This window comes from Penaeus monodon, chromosome 2, assembly GCF_015228065.2.
Source record: "Penaeus monodon isolate SGIC_2016 chromosome 2, NSTDA_Pmon_1, whole genome shotgun sequence".
In the NCBI taxonomy this organism is placed as follows: Eukaryota; Metazoa; Arthropoda; class Malacostraca; order Decapoda; family Penaeidae; genus Penaeus; species Penaeus monodon.
Genome location: NC_051387.1, coordinates 26863805 through 26871304, shown reverse-complemented (window position 1 = coordinate 26871304; position 7500 = coordinate 26863805).

The following is a 7500-nucleotide window of genomic DNA, read 5'->3' as shown; positions in this document are numbered from 1 at the left end:
ATAGCAGAATCCAGATGGGGTGTCCAGATGATATCCATTTCCGCTGCGTAGGACAATGTTTTTTATCGTTTTTACTCTGCTCACTTTCAGATAAGTTTTCCACTTTTTTTAACCCTATTTTCTAGGTCGCGTTGTATAAGTTTTCTGTGTTTTATTAAGTAATGATTGATGTGTTGTATTGTTTAAGTTCTTAAAGTTTGCCTCCGGACAATTTTCTTCAGTGTTTTTAATAATTTTGATCGTCATTGTCATTGTTCATTTTTAGATTAAGATTTATTTTTCGTATTCTTATTTAGCTTTTTCCTCGATTTATAGACTTGTCTTTTTATTATAAGTATTTGTATTTTGATTTTATGATTTTACTCTGTAAATGTTTTTATTCATGTTTTACATTATTGACATCGTCTTTTATCTTTTCAGCGATGTCACTGTGGTCAGTACTTTCTAAGAAGCTTTATTTTTCAGTGGTTTTAATTATTTATCTTTGCCTTTTTACCTTTTCCTCATACTCGTTTTTTTTCTATATTTTAATTATGTTTATTTATGAAAATGATGAAAATGAAGGCAGTACCGTCACCAAGACGTCTGTGTATTAATACGGAACCGCCGGAACAATAAAGGAAGATCTATCTGAAAATGTGTTTGTGTCACCCCCTCTGGATTTACTTCAGTAAGAAATGTTTAAACAGTGTATTTTTTATCAGTGCAGTACATTCAGACAGTGATAAGCCTTAAGAACAGTCCCAGGTGGTTAACGAACAGTGCTAAAGTTTTGTGAACAGTGCCAAATGTTTGTGAACAGTGACAAGATTGTGAACAGATTTAGAAGTCTATAAACAGTGGCATGTGATCTTTGAACAGTGCTGGCTAAGTGTGTGGACGATAAATGAAAATTGGAAGTACCTCTTTACTGTGTGGTGGTGCATTGTGTGCAGAATGCCCAAAGGCAAGAACACAGAAATTCGTAGGAATTTTCGATCCCTCTGTCGATAAGCTCCCCATAGTCGTTGGTGGCTCAAATCCAGAGATACAGCAAGCTATGAGAGCCATGGAGGGAGAGGTTACTGTGCTGACCCAAATCCTTGACATGATTGTCTACTGAGCTTGGCGAAATAAAGCCACAGACGCAGCAGATTAGTGGCAGGCTTGCTCGGCAAGAAAAAGCTGTGTCTCGTCCTCGAAAGAGAGAAGCACCGAAACAAGGAAAGGTGTGTTTTGCAGCTACCAGAAACACAGCTCTGCTTCTCGGGGGACTCCAAAGTTTACATTCAGAGGCAGATTTCTCCTCGGTTTCCTCCAGACCCATAGCCACGTAGTTCCCCTGGGTATGCAGATTCTCGATTGCCACAGGTGATACAGCAACTAACAGCTACAATGCAGCATGGGCCTCTGCATGACAGTTACACATCTCGAGTACTTACTCAAGCTGTGTCCTATGTTGTAGCCAGGGAATCGGTTCCCCATTTATAGGAGACACTTCAGCATCTCAATCGCTGAAAAAGAACCAAGATGTGGAGGTCTGGATTCGCTCCATTGATAACCTCTTGAAACCACCTACATACAAGGTTTATTATAAACACTCCCCTGTTCGACTACTACGAGTCTGAGAGACATTTAAGGCCTCTCTACGCAACAAGTTTAGGGGAACTTGCACATCTACTGATTTTTATTAGGTGATTTATGAGAACAGGATGACTTCACTGCAGGTGCCCATGATTTGTTATCTCCAATTGGAAGGGCATGTTTACCAGGGGTATTATGATCATCGAGAAGCCATAGGTGATCCCACAGAGCTCGTTCGTCGGGTCTTTCTCTCTGGCATTCCATCCTGGCTGTGGGACTTCTTAGCTTTCAAAGATGAATTGTCGCCCATGCAGCTTACAGAAGCAGCCATGAGGATATGGAACTCCAGGAACAGGATCAGGCATGAGTCAGCTACACGACACCAGTCTCCAAATGAGTTTCCCCTGAATGACAACCGTGAAAACCGCCATTAACCTGGTCGCTCACCAAGGGCTCGGGACTTGTATGCTTGCCCTATAGCTACACAAGTGGACAGAATGAACACACCACAACCTGCTCCATCCTGTGATCTCTGGTGTAACTTCCATGGAACAATCACTCACAACATCTCTGGGTAGCTTCTAATGTGGCTTCTGCACGAAACAGACCCTATCCTTCCAGAAACATCACCTGTTACCGTTGTCGAAAATCTGGGCACATGGCCAGACAATGTCCTTTACCCAATGGCCAACAAGAAGAAGCCCCCAGTCCAACTGGCAGTTTCAGAAGGGGGCAATAACTTCCACTGCTTCACAGACGGAAACAGTAACATTGCAGATGGTCATGTTGAGTTCCCATTAATGGCAAGACAAATCTGTGCTTCCTTGACACCGGATCTGAAGCCACATTGATTGCCTTACCAGAAGCTTCAGCACAAGACTTCCACCGAGTTTCTCCGAGGAGTAACAGGGCAATCACTTCATGTATCTACTGAGATGATGCTTCATTTTCACATGGCTAGTGATTCCACCACCTTTCATCAGGACTGTGTGGTTGATGTTTCCTTCCCAGGTGACATACTTATTGGGATGGACCTCCTCAGACGGCTGGACTTTACTTTCTCCTCTGAAGCCTCAACTGGGAATGCCACCATTACTCTGCAGGGACACACATTCTCAGTTGTCTACACCAATGCAGAGTCTCTCAAGATTTACTGCATCAAATCATCTACAGAGGTTGCCAGTGGAGATACACCAGGCCGTCGCAGCAGTGCATTTTGTTCACTATGCAAGTATTGCAGCTCACAGTGGCTGCTTCATAGAAGGCTGTCTTTCATAGATTGGACCAATAGATGGTGATGTCCTTGCAATTTCAACCATGCCGAAAGGGCTTCTCCTACCCCATGCTGTCACCGAAGTAAAGGATCGTCGGTACTCTGTGCATGTGGTGAACACCACTCCCAAACAGATGGTTATCCATCAAACGCCTTGGAACAACTAAACAGGTAGACGCCATCTACAGCAATGACCGACCCTAACCACTTCCCAAACTGCCTGAGGAAGTCGTCACCAAGTCCAACTACAATCCTATCGAGTCTGACTTCCTTGAAGACAATGACATTGTTGCCTTTGAGCGGGAAAAAGACGGCTTTGATTGACAATATGTAGTAGAGGACCCCCAGTTATGATGATGAGTTAGAGGTTGGACACACAGAGTTGCTGCCATCCATTGCCAATGCCACCTGTGAAGCCGCCAAACTTCTGGAGCATGATGCACACTAGAATGATCACCCGATGCCAGATATCGGCCACCTTGAAGACCTCTAAATGCCATAAGCTGACCAAACTGCTTATTCGTTTTAAGGGGCTCTTTGGTGGTGGTGAGGAAGCAGTAGATTTAGTCCCTTGGATTAAGCATCAAATCACTACAGGAGATGCCAAGCCAATTTGTATCCAACAATGGAGATTGCCCCAGTCAACGTGGCAAGTCAACAGCTCCAACCACATTCCAGAGAACAATGAATGTTGTTTTATTATCAGAACCGGGACATACCCTAGCCTACCTAGATGATGTCAAACATCTACAGCCACAGTTTTAACAAACACCTTCAGTTTCTAGAGACCTTGCATTGACTGGTCTAAAGCTTAACATGGAAGAGAGTCAGTTTGCTGCAAGAACCATAGACTTCTTTGGCTTTACAACTTCATCTAATGGAGTCTCCCCAAACAGAGATAAGGTGTTGGCTATATCTCAACAAACACCACCACGAACAGGCAGAGAAGTTTTAACGTTCAGGATTTTTCAGGAAAATTTTCCTGGATATGGAACCCATCTCCATTACATCTGTTGCTGAAGAGGGATCAAGCTTAGACCAGGAGACCTGAACAGCAAGCAGCATTTGAAACTTTGAAAGAGAAGCTGATATCTGCTCCTGCCTTATGCCAGCCTGACTTCTCCAAGGAATTTGAGCTTCACAATGATGCCTCTAGCATCAGATTAGGAGCCTCTCTCATGCAAAGAGATCACCACCAGACACTGTATGCAGTTGCTTATTTCAACAGAAAGTTCCGGGATGCAGAGACTTGCTCTCCAGCTAATTGACTTGAAGTTCAAACCTTCAGTTCTTATCTGTAGGAAAGGTGTACACTTCACAATGTACACCAAAAGCCGATCCTTAGTGTGCGTTTTCAGTAGGAAAACAAGTTTCCAAGAATGACTTGTCTTTCTATGATTTTAATATTCAATACAAAGAGGATCCCACGAATAAAGTCCTAGATTTTCTATCCAGACAAAGTTGCAAAGCTTGCAATAACAGAGCTTTCACCTGAAAACCTAGTAGAAGAACAGAAAGCAGATCCTCAGCTTGCAGAGATGTGCAGTTATTTGCAGGGTAGAAACCTGCCAACAAGAAACTTCCTCTTTCCTCTTGCTGATTCTGAGCAGAAAGAAGGAGTCCTCTATCGGTTGAAGCATCTACCAGATCGGATTGTTTACTAACTAGTGGTTCCAGTCACTCTACGAAACTCAGCATTGAAAGCATCACACCTGCTGCCTCCACTAGCTTCCCACCCAGGTATCCATCAATCATTCCAAATTACAAGATTGATGTTCTACTAGTCAAACATGCTGAAAAATGTACAAACATTATGTAGGATACTAACGAGATTTGCTAACGATCTAGAGGCGACAGGCAGAAAGTTTTCTGATACACCCTTGGCTAGATTTCCATTGGAACGAATCTCAATGGACATTATGTACTTCAGGGCCTAGCTTCCAGTCCCACTGGGGCATTATCCATCATAGACCAGCATTCAAGGTATTTGCAGATCATACCGCTGAGGAAAAATTACTGCTGTCACTGCCCACCGAGCCTTTGTGGATCATTGGGTAATGGTCTTTAACCCTCTAGGGTTATCCAATGGAATGAAATTAATAACGCCACGAACCCTAACACCATTTGCTACCATCCTCAAGCGAATGGCTTGATTGAGCGTTCCAATTGTGTGATGCTCCCGGGCCACATTAATGATTACCTACGAACCTGGCACCAATTTGTTCCTGAGCTGCAGTTGCCAGATCAATTCGGCTATCCATCGGACAACTGAAGAGCAACCCCTGTATATGCTAACAGGCTGCCATGCCAAATTTCACCTCACACCAGGAAGTGGAGAGGTCTTGCCAGGATTATAAGACGTCTAGGTCCAGTTGAGATTGAAGACCTCGAAACGGAAGTCCAGTTAAAAAGTTAAAAGCCCACCTGAAGGCTTATCACACACCGTCAGAACTGTCATATGGCACGAGTGACAATGATCGAGAAGAGGATGATGGTATAAAATGATCTGAACCCACCAAAACTCAGATGATCCTTGGGTTGCTGTGCTGACCTCTCCGCTGAGTAAGCTAGAGCTTGATACCAGTAGGTGTGATTACCGAGACACCAGTAGGTGTGATTACTCGAGGGTCGCCCTCGAGAAGCCTACAACAAGATGAGCAGATGACGCAGCACTGACTCTCCTCTTATTTATATTGTCTTTTTATGATTTAATGTGCAAGATACGTTTCAAACTATCTGTACTGTGCTAGTTTGTTGAGGCAAGTAAAAAGGGCTCAGGCCAAAACTTTTCTTCTGTTTTAGGTTGTTCTCCCCTTTCTGCTTTGACCCATGGTTATGGGAGGATTGTGGTAGTCTTCAAATCTCACCCTTGAGAGCACAGCAAAAATCCAGTTGGGGTAACCAGATGATATCCATTTCGCTTGCGTGGGGCCAATATTTATTTATTTATTTATTTATTTACCGTTTTTACATCTGATTACATTTTCTGTTTTTTTTTTTTTAAGTAATGCATGTCTCAATTTTTTTAAATTCTTAAAGTTTACATCCGTACTATTTCATTTAGGGGTTTTAATAATTTTTTTATCGTCCATTTTAATTTTCATTTTTAGATTAAGATTTATTTTTTGTATTCTTATTTATTATATGCATTTGTATTTTAATTTCATGATTTAGCCCTGTAAATGTTTTTTATTCATGTTTTTATGTTACTGACATTAGCTTTCTAGCCTTTTATCAATGTCAATGATGTCAAATTACTTTTTAAGAAGCTTTATTTTTCATGGTTTTAATTATTTGTCTTAGCCTTTTTATTTTTTTTATCATTCTCTTTTATTTTTCTGCATGCTATGTATTTTTTACATTTTAATTATGTTTATTTATGAAAATGAAGGCAGTACCGTCACCAAGACGTCTGTGTATTAACACGGAACCGCAGAAAGAATAAAGAAAGATCTATCTGAATCTGTGTTTGTGTCACCCCCTCTGGATTTACTTGACCTGAGACGTCACCAGAACAACTGACTTCCCTTTACTTGCCTAGGTCCATTTACTGGCTGTTGTCTTATATTTGTGTTTTCGTTGTTTTAAGTTTCTTTTAAACGTATTTTACACCGAGGCCCTTCAGGAATTCGGCTCTTTCCGGCTCGTTAATTTTTTTTTTCTTTTCTTTTTTAATCTTATATATGGCTGTCGAAATAATTAAATATTTTATTTATTAAATAAAGGAGAGAAAAGAAAGGGAAAAGGGTAAGGAGGTGAATAAAATTTATAAGGAAAAAATTGAATTAATTAAGATTTAAACCCAATATAGAGGTGTATGGATTTTGGGTGTGGTTTGGTGGTTTGGGTTTGGAGGTGTTTTGAGTGATTTGGTTTCAATTTTAAGAGAATTACTTTAAATAAGTAGTATACTTCTTAGGGGAATTCAATAATAATTTATTATTTTTTTTTTATAAGTGGGTTGTGGTTTTGGTGTGGGGGTTGTGGTGTGGGTGTATGAAATGTTATTGGTTTTTCCAACATGCTAACTTTCCTTCAAAACCCAGAGTATGACTATGCACCAAGGTATGTAAATTTTGAAACTAGCTGCCGAAGATGGATCGACTGAGGGTTCCCCTCAGGCCCCCAAATTTCTGTTTGGTTGGCAGGAACTCTAGCCTGAGCTTTATATTGCTAATTGATCAAGGCCCCAATGATCTAGGGTCAGTGGATGGAACATGTCGGCAAATCAGGTCTGAGACATATTTCCTAATCCAACTACTTTGGTAGTACCTTCTCCCCAAAATTATTTCAGTCCATACAGGTGTTGAAAAGTGTTGGTGAGTGCGGTTGCCTTCCCTGTACGGAAGAGTTCACTTCCCACCCACCTTTCAGCATTCGTTAACCAGTGGCTTGCTACAGGATAATCTTGTCCGAAAATTCCGACCTTCGACCCCTCCCATAAGCATTCCAAATTGCCCGATCCAAACGCCCCTTTCTTGAGGTCAGGGTTAGTGCCAAACTCCTACGCATTCAAAAACCAAAAGGGCCTAGATCCTCAATCAGTGGACTTGCCGGAAAACCAAGCTCTGGCCTCTGTTTGCCTCAGTAGATGGTTGGGGATCCTTCAGAGTGTGAGCAGAACCTTGCCTGCATGTATCAGTGTAATAGGGTATTGCAAGCCA